This window comes from Erythrolamprus reginae, chromosome 6 (assembly GCF_031021105.1).
Source record: "Erythrolamprus reginae isolate rEryReg1 chromosome 6, rEryReg1.hap1, whole genome shotgun sequence".
Taxonomy (NCBI): domain Eukaryota; kingdom Metazoa; phylum Chordata; class Lepidosauria; order Squamata; family Dipsadidae; genus Erythrolamprus; species Erythrolamprus reginae.
The window spans coordinates 39283887-39297828 of record NC_091955.1 but is presented as its reverse complement, the minus strand read 5'-3'; positions in this window follow the sequence as shown (position 1 = coordinate 39297828).

Below are 13942 nucleotides of genomic sequence, written 5' to 3'. Positions count from 1 at the left end.
ATTTAATTGAGTAACTCTATTGGAAATTCTAGTTTAGTCTTCTTATAACTGATAAGTTTCAAACACCTTAGACATAAAAAGCCTTCCTCTCTCCCCCACCACATGTTAATGCTCATATTGAATGTTGGGCCATTTGGCCCACATCAACTGGGGTTTAAAATTTAACAGGTTATCTTATTCCATGGAATCTTCAATTCTTCTGGTTGTTAAACAATTTATATGTATGTAACATTATTTCGACAGCATGGTGAATTAATCATGATATTAATGTTGACAGTGTGTCAGACATATTTATCCCATGGATTATTTATTTTTTAAAGAGGAAAGTGGGGGAGACAGCAGCTGCTTTTTGGCAGGGTCCAAAACCAGCACCATTGATTTTATTTATTTATTTATTTATTCATTCATTCATTCATTCATTCATTCATTTATTAGATTTGTATGCTGCTTCTCTCCGCAGACTCGGGGCGGCTAACAACAATAATAAAACAGCATATGACAAATCTAATATTTAAAAAAATTTAAAAACCCTTATTAAAAACCAAACATACACACAAACATACCATGCATAAATTGTATAGGCCTAGGGGGAAAGGAATATCTCAATTCCCCCATGCCTGACAACAGAGGTGGGTTTTAAGGAGCTTACAAAAGGCGAGGAGGGTGGGGCAATTCTGATCTCAGGGGGGAGATGGTTCCAGAGGGTCGGGGCCGCCACAGAGAAGGCTCCTCCCCTGGGTCCCACCAAACAACATTGTTTAGTCGATGGGACCCAGAGAAAGCCAACTATGTGGGACCTAACTGGTTGCTGGGATTCAAGCGGCAGAAGGTGGTCCCGGAGATATTCTGGTCCGATGCCATGAAGGGCTTTATAGGTCATATTCTAACCTCTATGGACTTATTACATTATGTAAAAAAGTTTGAAGTCCTTCCTGACCTGGAAAGCGATCATCTATCTTTATGTATATACATGAAGTCTCTCATCAGGCAGATGCCCTTCACAGACCAATTTATCCCTCCAATTTCTCCAGCAAGCCCAACAAGATGTAGAGTCAAATAGTCCCAACAACTTGACCAAACGGTGAAAAGAGTTCTATCAGAGGATAATATTCAAAAACTTCACTCAGCCTTTATCACAGCCAACCTTTCTCAAAACTTATTAGAATCATATACAAGTATAATTCAAAAGCTTCAACCAGTTCTAATATATGATCGAAACTTTTCAGCTAAGAGGTCCTATACTACCTCGAAACAATGGTTTGAAAAGGACTGTGTAGAAGCCAAGAAAGCTCTCACCTTGGCTTACAAACTGTACAAAAGTGAGGCTGGGAATGGCAACAAAGCAAGCCTAAACCATCTTGTTACCCTCAAAAAACAGTAGAAGCAACTAATTGCCCTTAAAAAGAGACAAGATGAAAGGTCCTCCTGCGAACAGCTTATTGGGGCCGCAAAGCAAAAGAACTCCTCTCTATTCTGGCATTTAATAGCTAGACACTCAGATAGAATACATACTCCATTAGACTCCCATACCTCAGGGGTCCCCAAACTTTTTTACACAGGGGGCCAGTTCACTGTCCCTCAAACTGTTGGAGGGCCGGACTATTAAAAAAACCTGCGGTTTTCTTAATGCCGCCCTGGGGAGGAGGAGGGAGCGAAGTGGAGCAAGTCCCCAACTCCTTGCCGAGTTTTCTCTTTCTCTCTTGCATTGGCAGTTCTGTGTTAGCAAAAACTTCAGAAGAGAAGGATTTAGGGGTAGTGATTTCTGACAGTCTCAAAATGGGTGAGCAGTGTGGTCGGGCGGTAGGAAAGGCAAGTAGGATGCTTGGCTGCATAGCTAGAGGTATAACAAGCAGGAAGAGGGAGATTGTGATCCCCTTATATAGAGCGCTGGTGAGACCACATTTGGAGTACTGTGTTCAGTTCTGGAGACCTCACCTACAAAAAGATATTGACAAAATTGAACGGGTCCAAAGACGGGCTACAAGAATGGTGGAAGGTCTGAAGTATAAAACGTATCAGGAAAGACTTAATGAACTCAATCTGTATAGTCTGGAAGACAGAAGGAAAAGGGGGGACATGATCGAAACATTTAAATATGTTAAAGGGTTAAATAGGGTTCAGGAGGGAAGTGTTTTTAACAGGAAAGTGAACACAAGAACAAGGGGACACAATCTGAAGTTAGTTGGGGGAAAGATCAAAGGCAACATGAGAAAGTATTATTTTACTGAAAGAGTAGTAGATCCTTGGAACAAACTTCCAGCAGACGTGGTTGGTAAATCCACAGTAACCGAATTTAAACATGCCTGGGATAAACATATATCCATTGTAAGATAAAATACAGGAAATAGTAAAAGGGCAGACTAGATGGACCATGGGGTCTTTTTCTGCCGTCAGTCTTCTATGTTTCTATGTTTCTATGTTTTCTTTCTCCCCCTCTCTTTCTTTCTTTCTTTCTCTCTATCTCTCACTCTCTATCTCTCCCTCTTCCTTTCTCTCTCCCTCTCTATCTCTCCCGCTTTCTTTTTCTTCCTCTATCTCTCCCGCTTTCTTTCTCCCTTTCTTTCTCTCTCTCGCCTCCCCCAGTGATTATCGTGCTGGCACCAACAGCATGCAGGGTGTGGATCTGCATCTCCCCCAGCGATCATCAGGCCGGTGCCAGCAGCATGCAAGGCATGGATCCATGCCCCCCCCCAGCCTCCACACTTTCATCGCTCCCCACCCCCAACTCCAACACCCATCTCCGTTGTGTACTCCCCATCCCCCTGCCAGCCCACTTGGGGTCAGGGAGGCTCGGCACCAGCACATCCGCAGTGGGCGGGGGCAGCCGCGGCTCCCTTTCCTTCTCCCACCACCTATGTCTACTACTGGCGCCTCCTGCCAAGGCGGCAGCCATCAAGGTGAGCGAGAGGAAAAGGCACAGTGGCTCCCTGAGTGGAGCCACAGGTGGCGGCAATAAGGAAAGGGAGCTGCAGCCACCCCTGCCTGCCACGGATGGGCTGATGCTGGGCCTCTCGGTTGTGGCCTCCCCCCCCCATGGGCTGGCAGGGGATGGGGAGCGTGCATGACATTCAAAATAAGAAAAACCTTCATCAGCCTCTGCATTTTCATTGCTCCCCGCCCCCAACTCCAACACCCGGCTCCATTGCACAGCCTTGGAAAAGGCTGCAGGGGGGGTTTGTTTTTCATGGTGAATGGACGGGAGATTCGGGAGCTTATTGTGTATATGTAAAATTTTGTGCACTGCCGCGGGCCGGATAAATACCCTCAGCGGGCCACATCCATCCCGCAGGCCATAGTTTGGGGACAGCTGCCCTACCTCCTAACACCTGGGAACTTCACTTTCAGAGGATGTACGAAGACCCATCTAGTGAGAGTATAAGATCTACAATGAAGGACTTGCCAAATTGGCCCCCGGTATCAGAGTCTGAAATCAATCACTTATCGGCCAACTCAGGTCTCGCAAAAAGCCCCAGGAGCTGACTCGGTTACCTCAGAAATATTGAAGAATAACTTGGAGTGGTGGACACCAGTTTTGGCGGCGCTATTAACATATATTGATTCCACTGGCTACGTCCCAGAGGATTGGGGCTTGGCAATTGTGATCCCAGTTTTTAAAAGGGGGAAAAGAGATGACCCTGCCAATTATAGGCCAATAAGTCTATTAAATATCATTAGTAAACTTTACGTCAAACACCTACAAGACAAGCTAAAGGAGTGGCTGGATTCTGAGAATCTGATCACTGAAGAACAAACCGGCTTTAGAGAGGGAAGGGGCACTATTGATCAGTGCTTAGTTCTCCGCCACCTTATTGAAAAATACATTTCAAATAGTCCTGTATCACTATATGCTGGATTTATAGATCTCAAGGCAGCCTTTGATCCAGTTACTAGGACTAAATTATGGGAGAAGCTGGAAGCCGCCTCCATTGACCAAAGGCTTCTTAATTTACTATGTGCCCTACATACCAAAACATCTCTCAAGGTGAGGTGTAATATGCAAGGGTACCTCTCAAAGCCAGTTAAAACTGAAAGAGGGGTTAAACAGGGGTGCATCTTGGCTCCCCTGCTTTTCAACTTTTATATAAATGATATGGCAAAATGATTGAACAAACCAAATCACACACACCCAAAATAGGTGACCGAAACATCGCCCTTTTGCTCAATGCAGATGATGCCGTGATCCTCTCCAGGACGCCAGTAGGCTTTAAAAGAGCCTTGCAAACCCTTCTTCAGTACTGTAATAACAATAACCTGAGTATAAATTATGAAAAAACAAAGATCATGGCCTTTGCAAAAAGGCCAAAAACTTACTCATGATATCTTGACGAGCACAAAATAGAGCAGGTAACCCCCTTGAAATACCTGGGGGTGGTCTTTCAGGCCAATGGCTCAAGGAAAGCACATGGAGAATATACAGCTGCATTGGGCCAAAGGTCAGCAAGCTCCATTCTCAAATTTTTTCTGCACAAAGGGAGGTTATTATGTTCCTGCTGCTATTAAGCTTTTTATGGCCAAGTTGCTAGCTCAGCTTCTTTGCGGGTCCTTGCTTGGACCGCCAGCTTTAGCTTTACACTTTACACCACTAGAAATAGTTCAAGCCAAATTTATTAGAGCAATTCTCCAGATGCCACATTGGGTTTCAAACGCACTTCTGCGCCTGAGGCCTAGATTGATAAAAGTCGAAGCAAGAATCTGTATAGCATCTCTAAATATGTGGTTAAACTTAATTTTTTTCCACAAAAATTGCGCCGTTAATCCTTTGCGATTAATCCTTCATGGATTAAGGCTGTTGAGTTCAATCTTCACAAATTAGGCTTCTCCCCAGCTTCAATACTCGACATGAACTATGATCAAACCTTGCGACAAAGGGTGGAGGACATCGAGAGGCAGGAGGACTTAAATAAAGCTCCGCTGTTTCTGGCCTCAGATGCCACTAGATTTGTTGTGGCTCCTGCCAGATATCTTACACAGCTGGAATCAGCAAACCACCAAAAAGCATTAGCTCTTATATGGTGCCATGCACTTCCATCTGCCTTTTTGAACGGCAAGTACATAAGAAAACCATTTACTGAAAGTTTTTGCTCTTGTGGCTCCGGAGAGGTGGAGACTGAGGGACACATGCTTCTGAGATGCTCCTTTTATACAGACATTAGGAAAAAACATATTTTGCCACTAATTGCAAGACATCCTGGTCACTCAGGCACTACCTATCTCCAGTGACTGCTTAAAGATGAACAGGCCATAATTACAGCACCGGTGGCCAGTGTTGTATCCTGTAATGGCTACCTTGTATCTCTGTAAATAGTTTGTTCCTTGCTAAAGCGCTGTCTGAGCTGGAAATCAGGAAGTCGCTCCTGATTGGCTCAGACGCGCCCTGCTCTTGCTTTGGCGGGAACCGCAAATGTATAAAAGAAGCGGTTTCTCCCAAGCAGAGCAGACGGTACTCGCTGAAAGTCACTTACCTATGCTGAGCTGAATAAAAGTACCGTTCTCAACCAACCCTGCTTCTGGGTTTACTTCACTGGCGACGACGGACGAAAGAAACTACGCGTGCAACATGAACAATCTCCAAATCGGCCGGGCTCCTGAGTTCTTCGACCCAGAAAAGACTTCCTGGGACGACTACCTAGCCAGCTTCGAGATCTTCCTCGAGGCAGCAGGAATACGGGACGCCGACGCCGATCGAAGACGGGCCATCTTCCTAAATTACTGTGGTCCAGAAATCCGCGCCCTCGCTCAGACTCTCACCGACCCGCTGCCGGCAAGATCCGTCGCATGGGACGTCCTACAAGACAAGCTCGCGAGCCATTTCAAGCCAACAAAACCAGCCATGGTTTTCCGGCACCAGTTTTCTAGAATGGCTCAGCGCGAAGCGGAATCAATCAACCAATTTGCAACGCGACTTCGAACGGTGCTTGCGAAATGCAAGTTTGACAACCCGAAGCTCGCCTCACCGATGCCTTAGTCTTTGGCATGAGAAACGCCGCGGTCAGGAACAAACTCCTCACCGAAGACGAACCGACCCTACAAACAGTGATTAAGCTAGCGCAAACCGCAGAGGTCGCCGACGCCGCTGCTAAAGAGCTGATAGATCACGAAAAGAAAGAAGTCATCGCCAAGATAGACTCCACGTTCTCCCGCGCCGAGGACCCAGATGACCACAGCCCACCAGCTCGCAACGAGGACAGCTGTTTCCTGCTGCAAGACCAGCCGAGACAACACAGACTTCCTCACCCCGCCACCCCCTGCGCCGGCTGCCGAGGAAACCATCAGCGCCAACGTTGCCCCTTCCGGGACGCCATATGCCACCGCTGCAACCGACGCGGCCACATCGCCGAAGCATGCAGAGCATCAGCACCGGAGGAAACCTTCTCCACACCGCGCCACCAAAGACCCCAGAATCAAACACCTCAACCACGAGAAAACCGACCTTTCCGTTTTTCGAGCCGTAAGAACTACTCAGCCGCTAACCGCGACTACTCAAGAGGTAACACTCAATTTTCCGTGAATACCACGGCAACAAAAAATGGGGGCAAGATTGTTATTTCTTTACTTTTAAATAACAAGCCATGTTCTATGGAGCTTGACACGGGGTCTAAATACACCATTATGCCGTGGGAAAAGCTTAAATTGTACATGCCTAGCCTGTCTAAATCTGAGCTATTGCAAACCTCGTTGGTAATTAGAGATTTTCAAGGGGGGATAATCTCTGTTCTGGGCAAAGTGAATGTACCTATCGTATTTAAGAATGTTAAATGTACCCTACCCATGATTGTTGTTACAGGGGCTAAACACTTTCTCCTGGGGTTGGCTTGGATGGAACCTTTGGGAATTGAAATTTCTGGTATTTGTAATGTTAACTGTGATAGCATGCCTAACTTTTTACAAGAGTTCCCTGAAGTGTTTAGCCCCACCTTGGGGTCGTATAAAGGGCCCCCTATCTCATTTTCCATCGATCCCAAGGTCCCACCTGTCCGGCTCAAACCTCGCAGGGTACCCCTTCCGCTACTCCCCAAACTTGACCTGCAGCTGGATAAGCTCATAAGCCAAGGCATTTTAGTTCCTGTGGAGCAGGGACCATGGGAAACACCCATAGTCACCCCTCTAAAACCGGATGGCTCCTTAAGAGTTTGCGCTGACTATAAATCTACGCTTAATAAGGCCCTCCAACACCACCCTTACCCCATTCCGGTGGTACAACAACTCCTACACTCCCTGGGGGAAGGGAAAATGTTTGCAAAGATCGACCTCGCCCAGGCTTATCAGCAGCTGCCGGTCGATGAAGCGACAGCAAACGCGCAAACGATTGTGACCCACAGGGGTGCCTTTAAATGTACCAGATTACAGTTTGGAGTAAGCATAGCCCCAGGGATATTCCAAAGCATAATGGAAAGATTGTTATCAGGGATTAAAGGGGCCATTCCCTATTTTGATGACATCTTAATTGCAGGGGAAAACCAAGAACAGCTCAACAAAAGGATTAGGGAAGTACTCCAGAGACTTCAAGACAAAGGATTGAGAATTAAGCCTGATAAATGCGTATGGGGAACCAACAGTGTAGAATTCCTAGGTTATAAAATTGACAAGGAAGGTATCCACCCCACCACTGAGAAACTGAGAGCTATTAGAGAAGCCCCAGAGCCACAAAATAAGACTGAATTGCAAGCCTTCTTAGGCCTTCTTAATTTTTACTCCGTTTTTTTAAAACAGAAGGCAACAGCAGCAGAGCTTCTACACCGTTTGCTACAGAAAGAAACCCCTTGGACATGGGGGAGAACTGAACACGAAGCCTTTGTACAAATAAAACAATTATTGACTTCTAAAAGTGTGGTAGTCCAGTATAGTACTTCGCTACCTATCAGGCTTACGTACGACCCTTCCCCGTACGGCGTGGGAGGAGTCTTGGCTCACGTTTTGCCTAACAAAACAGAGGCCCCAATTGCTTTCTTTTCCAGAACGATGACCAATACTGAAAGGAACTATAGCCAGCTAGATAAGGAGGCTCTAGCTCTAGTGGCAGGAGTAAAAAAGTTTCATAATTACCTTTTTGGGAGGAGTTTCGAATTGGTTACCGACCACAAGCCCTTATTAGGCCTTTTAGCCCCCAACAAGCCTACTCCTCCATTTATGTCCCCAAGATTAATCAGATGGGCCCTTTTCCTCTCAGGATACCAGTACGAGCTCATCCATAAAGGGGGTAAAACCATCAACCACGCAGATGGCCTCAGTAGGTGCCCCATGGCAGAGTTAGTGGAGGACCCTGCCCCTTCTGCTGATGTCTTAATGATAGAGCTCGAAGACAACCCACTAACTACTGCAAGGGAGGTGGCTGCACATACGCAGCAAGATCCAATCCTAAAACAGGTGGTTAACTGTGTACTAAAAGGATGGCAAAATGACTCTGTGAAACCTGAATTGTGTGACTTCAAAACCAAAAGACTTGAATTGTCATATGTAAGAGGTTGTCTATTGTGGGGGGATAGAGTGATCGTTCCTAAAAGCCTAAGGGAAAAGGTTCTTGAAATGTTACATGTGGGCCATCCTGGGATTGTCAGGATGAAAGGCCTAGCTAGAGGGCATTTATGGTGGCCAGGTTTGGATGCTGATATTGAAAATTGGGTAGCCAAATGTGACCCATGCCAAGAATCACGGCCTAACCCCCCCCTCAAAACAACTCCAGCAGAGTGGGAGCAACCTGCAGGGCCTTGGTCCCGGGTCCATATTGATTTTGCAGGGCCAGTGGGGTCACAATACTTCCTAATAGTGGTTGATGCATTTTCCAAATGGGTGGAAATCATAGCAATGAACAACATAACCACAAGTGCCACCATCAAGGTTTTGCGCAGACTGTTCGCTACCCATGGTTGCCCCGATATCCTAGTGTCTGACAATGGGCCTCAATTAACGGCCAGGCAGTTTGAATTATTTTTAGATAACCTAGGGGTCAGACATGCACTCATCTCACCTTACTCGCCCTGGGCTAATGGGTTGGCGGAACGTTATGTTCGCGTGGCTAAGGAAGCATTACGCAGGTCAGGCCCAGGAGATGTACAACAGAATTTGGACCAGTTCTTGTTAACCCAGCACATTACCCCAAACTCTCACACGCACGTGAGTCCTGCTGAGTTACTAATGGGAAGGAAATTAAGGTCCCCCCTGGATAGGTTATACCCAAGGTTTTGTACTAATGACCCAATATATGTAAACCCGGAAAGGCAAATGTATTTGGGACAAAATGTATTTGTAAAAATTTTTGATGGAGGTGTAAACTGGATGAAAGGAATTGTTGTTAAACAGACTGCTCCAAAAACATATATGGTGAAACTGGAGGATGGTCGAATGTGGAAACGGCACATTGACCACATTCGGAAACGCATGGGAAACCCCCTGGAGAAAACCGCTGACAAAGACTCTCCCATTCCAACAGACTATAACTCGCAACCCGATTTATTAGACATTCAAATGGACTTATCGGGTCAGGGAGAATCCTCCAGCGACGCCGAACCATCGTCCTCCTCCGAAGCCATCGTCGTGCCGGCCAGGCCGAATCAACAGGCGGGAGCCCCAACCAGGCCCCAGCCGCGCCGGGGGAGCAACAGCGAGCCAACCTCCACCACCGATAGCGAGGACGCAACTGAGCTGCGCAGGTCGGAGCGAGCCTCGCGGCGACCCAACAGATTGGACGACTTCGTCACATGGCTTTCGTGATGGATGCATCCAACTAAGGAGGGAGGGGTGTTGTATCCTGTAATGGCTACCTTGTATCTCTGTAAATAGTTTGTTCCTTGCTAAAGCGCTGTCTGAGCTGGAAATCAGGAAGTCGCTCCTGATTGGCTCAGACGCGCCCTGCTCTTGCTTTGGCGGGAACCGCAAATGTATAAAAGAAGCGGTTTCTCCCAAGCAGAGCAGACGGTACTTGCTGAAAGTCACTTACCTATGCTGAGCTGAATAAAAGTACCGTTCTCAACCAACCCTGCCTCTGGGTTTACTTCAGCCAGATTCTGCGCAGCAGCAGTGGGTATTCGTCGCAAATGTGTGCCTTCATCATAGCGAGATATGTATATCTTTTGTATATTTACAATGGGTCAATTTTGGTTGGTCAGCCAAAAGTCATGAATTTTGTAAGTCATTTGTCTCCAGATGTCCAACAACCTCAACACCTAGCATGTCTTTGTTGACTTGGGTGACGACCCCAAGGTGGGGCTAAACACTTCAGGGAACTCTTGTAAAAAGTTAGGCATGCTATCACAGTTAACATTACAAATACCAGAAATTTCAATTCCCAAAGATTCCATCCAAGCCAACCCTATGCTGCCTATGCTGCCTGCTGCTGCATTCTTTGCTTGGTTGTCATAGAGATAATAAGGGGGGGTTGGGAAGTGTGCAGGAGGAAAGTTTTGTTAAGTTTCGTTTCCCCAGGTTTGAAGGAGACCGTTAGACGGACACATTCCTGAGAAGCCCGGGAGGAGCATCTTGGACCACCTGATGTGTCTGGACAATGGAGATTGGGCGGATGCCCAACAGGGGGGTAAAATATGGGGTTTTAGTATGTGGGCTACGCGCCATTTTATTCAGACTTTGCTTTGCTTTTGATGTTTCAAGTTCTGATTTTGATAAATTCACTTTGAACCTTAAATGAAAGGACTCTGAGTTTTATTTGTCTGAATTCTGACTGGCAGCATCTGACAGCATCTGACACATATAAATGTGAATAATAAATAAATAATAAATAAATAACTACATCCTATTCCCAGCTGCCTGAGAATTTGGGAACTTGTAATACTAATACATCTGGAGGACACCAGATTGGGGAATGATATTGAAGTTTATGTGATTTATTTATCAAAGTGTTACACACTGCCATCTTGTGGCATTTTCATTATAACTACACTTTAATAATGGAGTGGGGGGGGGAGTCTAAAATTGGATTGTGCTAAAATCCCAAGAACACTATTTTATTTCATCACTGCAGTGTTGAATCTACTGTACTAAATGCAAATATCTCCTTGATGTCAATGAAGCCTGATTATTCTCTGGAACATACCATATTCTGACATCTTGATTTTAATGAAAGTGGCTAACCCATATAGAAGTTGGAATGGTTAGCGATTCTGCTTTGGAACTTTTTATAACTTTCATAATCAAAGCCCAATAGCATATAATTTAACAAACTCACAATAGATTCAGAAATCCAAAGGTGGCTATATAATCACCTTATTTTGCACTTTAAGAAAATACAAACATTTTACAGAATTAGTGATAAAAACCATGTTCTTAGGAAGACTTGCTTTCAACAATCAATAACAATGCTCCATTATGATAGCTGGGTCGGTCCAAGTGTTGTGGTTAGCTCTGGCCCAGCTCCTGCCCCAAGCAATGTGGAGGTGGATGTGGGGGAGACATCCACATGCCGCAGGCCTGTTTTTCTTCCAGTAGAATCTGCTGACAAAGTCTCCTCTGACCAAGGAAGCGTGAGTGACAGGGAAGAGGGGAGTTTGGCAGACAGTCCAGGAAGAGATCAATCATCTGTATCATCCCTGGATTCTGAACAAGAATTAATGACATATCCACGCATGCGTAGAGTGATGCATAGGAGACAACAACTAAAGGATTATTACAAGAGAAAATGAGGCCACCTGTGGTTGGGTGGGGCTGCTGTAATTAGTGCTACAGATAAAAGTGCAACCTGGTGTTTTAGCCTCATGGCAGTTTATCTGATTCATTGTTTCATCAAGATCGTGGGTTTTGCTGTTCAGGATTGTGTGGGTGGACTCTCTGGACTTTAGAATTGGACTCAATTTCCCAGTTATTGGGTGAGCAATTGGATTGCATTTAACCTGTGCCTTGTGTGTACCAGAAAATCCCTTTGACGTTTAAAAAGGGAACTGTTTCTGTTTTTCTGTTTATAAAAATTTTTGGGTTTTCCTTTTATCGTGTGGTGTGTGTCTTCCTGGACTAATTACCCTGTAATTACGGGTTGGTGACACAGGGTGAAGCAGCTGTGGGGAGGATCTCTCCTCCTCGCGTTTGCTTTTTCCTTTGATCTCTGAGACCTTTTGGGGCACAGTTCATTTGGAGGGCGACGTGGGCAATGAGGGACCATTCAGGCATCGATTGGTAAAGGCGTTTCACAATCGGTGCGAAGGACACCCTCTCTATCGGAGATCAGAGGTGCCTGTCACAGCTGCCACCAGTATGGCAGGCCTGAAACCTCAAGGAGCCACTGTAGTGGGAAGCAAGTGAGATAAACAGATCTTTCCAAACATTTCATAAGATCATATCTTGTACTGTATACTGAGGATTTCTAACAGAACAGTTTTAGCACAACAAATACAGATTTATTTTTGCTTTTGAGAAATAGACTGCCTCGATAGGAGATCAAAGAAAACAATCATATAAATTAGTAAAAGTGGCGATGGTGAGGGGAGGAAAAAAAAAAAGATCGGCAACTCACCACGATCGGGGATCTAAATAGTTAGAAGAACGTGCAGATCTCCGTAGGGGAGTGGAAAATTTTCCCAAAGACAGTATACTCTTGATTTTCGGAACTATAGAATTATATTGAACCACATTGGATATTGATCTTTGCTTTGAATCAGGAAATTGGATTTGACGAATTTGACTAAATTGTGTGAACAGAAGAATTTTCCTTTCCCTTTCTTTCGACGATCGCGGAGGCTGAGAGGCTAAACAAGCAGCGAACATTCCTGTCTACGATCTCGAAAGCCGAGCAGTTTGACAGGCAGTTAAAGAGCAAGAGAACGGAAGCAATTAAGGACGAAAACTCAAAAGGACCTTTAGAGTGCAGAACAAAATGCTGGATTTGTGAACTATAGGAAAAGATTTGACTCTTGATTTTTTGAAGTGGAACCGACACAGGGGAAAAAGGAATCCGAGAAAGCCTGAGAGGAGGAGGGGATCGGGAGTCAACATGTTACTATAGATCATTCTGCAGAAGAAGACTTGGAATTCGATCCTCAGAAGAATGAAAGCGGTGAACAGCAAAGGAAGTGACGTTTCATCTAGTGAACAATAAATCCACAGACCCAAACTACAAACTGAAACTTTGAAAAACTTTGATCAAACAATTTTTAAGTAACAAAGAAGAAGAAATAATATCCCTTCCTATCTTTTTCTCTCTTTCTCTCTACTGTCTTCTCTACCCCCTTATATTAAAGTTAAAACTCTTAAGTAAAATATATAGAATATATATAATATATAGAAGACAGAAAATAGAATATAGAATATAGAATATAAGAATAAGAATAGAATTTTAAAAATAAGTTTATATTAATTGCATATATTATTTACAATATTTACATATTAGTAGTAACATTTGATTTAGAGTTAACAACTGGAATTTATAAACCACTCTTAAATACCTTTATTTTTCTTTCAGTATATAGAATAAGAATATAACTTGTACGATATATTAGTAAGACTTTTATATAACCTTCTTTAGATTATAATAATACTTATTACTTGAGTAAGAATTTAGAGTTAAATATAGAAATTAAGATTAACTGTTTATAACATACTTGTATTTCAAAAAATTATAGCATTTATTTTATAGTTACATTTGTTATAGATCTATTACTTACTTAGCTCATATAGATCTCAATTGTCATTTTTGCCTTTAGAAATTTAGTCTATGAATTATGAATTAATGAATTGTAAGAAGAATTGTTAGTTTGTACAAATATCTCCTATGGTTATATGGAATAGAATATGTACTATCTTAGAAAAACAAAATCAGATTATAAAAGAAATGGCTAACTACCAACCCAGAGGCGGTAAAAAAAACACCTGCATTGACAACACCTGCAAATACAGCCTCCCCGGCCTCTCAAAGGCAAATAGACGAGATGCTAAACTCAGAAAAAGAAAAATAGAGCTCTTCATTGATGCAGAATATGAATAAAACTCTAACAGTCATGCAGGA